Source organism: Zonotrichia albicollis, chromosome 8 (genome assembly GCF_047830755.1).
Source record: "Zonotrichia albicollis isolate bZonAlb1 chromosome 8, bZonAlb1.hap1, whole genome shotgun sequence".
NCBI lineage: Eukaryota > Metazoa > Chordata > Aves > Passeriformes > Passerellidae > Zonotrichia > Zonotrichia albicollis.
Genome location: NC_133826.1, coordinates 35684788 through 35688440, shown reverse-complemented (window position 1 = coordinate 35688440; position 3653 = coordinate 35684788). Strand labels below are relative to the sequence as shown.

Sequence of the window (3653 nt, the reverse complement as noted above, 5' to 3'; positions counted from 1 at the left end):
CTGGTGACATTTCTGGGGCACATTTGGGGCAGTTTGGGGTCTGGAGAGGGAATTCAGAGAAAACTTGAGGGTCTGGAGGACACTTGAGGGAGCCGAGTGGGCACTTGGAGGGGCACTCAGGGATTCCAAGGGACAGTTTGTGGTCCGGGGCAGCACTTGGGGGTCCAGGGGGTTCCTTGGAGGTCAGGGAGGGGAATTTGGGGCCCTTCGGTATCCGGGCGGGCCCTTAGGGGGCCCTGACAAGCTTCAATGGGGCGTGGGGTGTGCTGGGAGTTGTAGACGCGGGTCTAATGCAGTTTAACATGGCCGCGGAACATCACGGGAGTCCGAGACGCAGCTGCAATGGCTCTCAGTGGGGCGCAGGGCATGACGGGAGATGAAGTCCCGGCTGGAACAGCACTGGACATGCGCCGCAGAGCATGATGGGAGCCGCAGTCGCGGAAGTGGCTCGAACGCTTTGTTTGGGAGTCCGGGAAGGCTCTGGGGGGAGACTCCTGCGTCCGAGCCGCGACTTGAGATCCTCGGGGGAACGTAAGCGGTTCGAGAGAACTTGCGGGGAGTTCGAGGACCTCTAACAAGGTTCTTTAGGGTGCGGGGCACGGCAGGAGTTTTAGGCGCAGGACTGTGTTCTGAGGGGCTCTGGGGCCGCGGGGGAGGAGAGTAGATGAATTCCCAGAAGTGGCTGTACCGGGCATCTGTGGGGTCGGGAGCACTCAGGGGATCCGGGGACGCTTTTAGGAGGTCCCGAATGGGCGCTAAGGGGGCAGTGAGGGATCCTGGAGGGTCTGGGGGACACTTAAGGGACAAATGGGGGGCCGATCCCGGTGGTTCTGTGGAGCGCGGAGCATGACGGGCGTTGTAGTCCCGGCTCCAATGGGGCTCAATTGGGCCGCGGGGCATGACGGGAGTTGTGGCTGAGATAGGCACCGTCCCCGAGTCTCCGATCTCTGGCGCTGATTGGCTTCGAGTGATGACGGGCGGGAGCCTCTTCAAATGGGATGTGGCACAGGCGGGAACAGCCCATTCAACTTCTCCAGTCCCCCCCAATAGAGCCCAGTTCATCCCCAGTACAGACCAGTGCAATGCCAGTATAGCTCAGTTCATCCCAAGTAGAACCCAGTTCAACCCCAGTGCCCCTCCAGTCCTTCCCAGTACAGCCCCGTCCCTCCCAATAACCCTGAGTTTATTCCCAGTCCCTTCCAGTTCCCTCCAGTGTCATTCACAGGATGCCCCAGTGTCCCCAGTTTTCTCCGCAATGGCCTCAGTGTCTCCAGTATGTCCCAGTCCTCCCCAGTGTCACTCCCAGTATGTCCCAGTGTCTCCCACAGCGTTCCCAGTGTCCCCAGTGTTTGGGGAACACTGTATGTTCCCCAGTCCTCCCAGTATGTCCCACTCCTCCCCAGTGTTTCCAAGCACAGTTTAATTTCTCTCTGTGGCCGTGGCAGCCAAACCCAGCAGTGGGGTCAGTGCAGTGCCCATGGCCACAGCCCCTTGCAGGGGCCCAGTGCAGCTTGGGCTGATGATCCACCCTCACAGCTGGCCCAGGGCAGCTCTGCAGTGCCTTTGGTGGCCCCTGGGGCTGGCACACACCTGAGCAGTGTGTCTGTTTGCAGTGGGGAAACTCAGCAGTTTGAGATTGCTGCAAAAGGTACAAAAAGGGAAAACCCCTCTCAGGCTGAGTGCAGCCAGCTCTGCAAGCACAGCAGGGCCCAGGGCAGTGAGGACAGACAGGATGGGGCTGGGCAATGTGGAGCAAGGCTGTCCACACTGGGTCAGAGCTCCAGGCACAGCTTCTGTGAGCAGGCCAGAGCTGCTGAGGAGAGACCCTGGGTCAATATCAATGACAGAATGCTGCAATCACCTCTGCTCTAAGGAGAAATTTAACAAAAGACACCCTTTAAAATAGGAATGTATATTTTATTACTGCTCTTTGAAATCTTTCTCCATAGCTGGACTAGGAAAACTTTAATGACCCTCTCAGGGCTTTGCTGTTGTTTACATCACACTCAGTCCTTAAAAGTGTCTTGAAAAAACTTCTCAAGAACTCAAAGTTAAATTTAAACTCCAAATTTTCTTGAAGTTTTAATGGCTGCCACTGAGGGACACAACTACCTGCCTCTGCCTGCCCACACAAAGGCTCCTTTTGGGGGACGTTGTGGTGGTTTGACCAGGAAGAAGTGGGAATTCTGGGAAGCTGTGGTCAAACCAATGAAGGTTTTGGGTTTGAGACTGGCACCTGGTGTAGCCAGTGGGGTTTGGACACACCTCCGAGAATACACAGGGGTTAAAAAGCAGGGCACTGCCCTTGGCACTCTCTCTTGGGACGTCGCTGTGAAGAGGTCAGATCACCCTCCCCTGTCCAGCCTTGCTGCTGGGCGGGGGAGGGGTAGCCATGCGGTAGGCCCGGGGCCTGGACAGAGATGGGGGTGAGAAAGCTCTCAAGGATGGAAGGGTGGCGGAGCCCCAAGAGACATCGGGCAGCCATTCCCCCCCCCAGGAGGGAGAGAGAGGAGAGCCGGCGTCTGAATGTGATAGCAGCCAGCCCGGGAGGAGAAAGGGGAGGGAAGAGTGCAGCCTGGCCGGCGGAGCAGCAGCACCTGTGGGAGTACCAGCATTCTGAGATAGACAGAGACTGAAAACTTTTAACCCTTTCTTTCATGATTGGGGCCTTGCAAAAATGCTAATCCTCCTCGAAGCTGAATAAGAAGGGAGATAAGAGATGAGATGAGACAAGGACCTGGCCCGAAGAACGTGGAGATGATTGAATGGGGAGAGATGATTTGGAGTGGCCTTTTGGCTGGACTTTTCTTGTGGCCATGGACTCAGTTGTTCCTGTGACACAGAGACTGCACTTAGGGGGAGGCAGTGCCTCAGAACCAGGAGGGTTCATCGTGAGGACCCCCCGGCCCCAGGGGGTTGGAAAAATATGGGGGGGACAGATGTCCCAAAGCAGAGACTGTGCCTTTTTGGAGTGAGACAAGGCATCCTTAAAAGACAACCCTAAAAGCAGCTCTGGCCATGCACGGTGGTGAGAGCACTGGGCATGGAAGGAAGATGTCACAAGCGGCAAAAGGACTTTTCCGGGCGGTGCCGAAGTGACAGGGAAGCACACGAGGTTCCAACGTGTTTCCAGGGGAAGCCTATGGAACAAGAAGGACTCCTCTCCTCTTCATGGACTGAAGTTTGAGTATTCTAAAGAGTGGTGCCGGACTGAGAGTTGGTGATTTGGGGGAATGTATTGCATTGGGAAATTTCAGTGGGGAGGAGGAGGAAAGTGCTTTTTGTAGGGTTTTAAATTTTTCCCTTATAGTTTTTTCCCTTCTTTTCTCGTAGTTTAGTTAATAAAGTTTTCTTTATTTCTAAGCTGGAGCCTGCTTTGCTTATTCCTGGTCACATCTCACAGCAGACACCAGGGAGAGGGTATTCTCATGGGGGCACTGGCTCTGTGCCAGGCCAAAACCATGACACAGGGGTTTTGTTTTAGCTTTTATTTTATATAAATTATTTAATTTCTGGTTATGATTCATATCTGTTTGCAAATATTACAAACAAATCAGATGTGCAAGACTTTCACCCCCGCACCTTGAAAATGTTTTACATCCAGCTCAGTTTATCTTTCATAATGTTTATTTCACTTTAGAAATTATAATCTG

General features: G+C 54.2%; 1 long non-coding RNA gene across 1 annotated transcript; it reads left to right on the top strand.

The window, feature by feature from the left end:
• The first annotated feature begins 370 nt into the window (after nt 1-370).
• LOC141729892 (uncharacterized) lies at nt 371-3363 on the top strand. The gene is made up of 2 exons (XR_012581454.1): nt 371-579; nt 2081-3363. It is a non-coding gene; the product is annotated as an uncharacterized LOC141729892 (long non-coding RNA).
• The last annotated feature ends 290 nt before the right edge of the window (nt 3364-3653 follow it).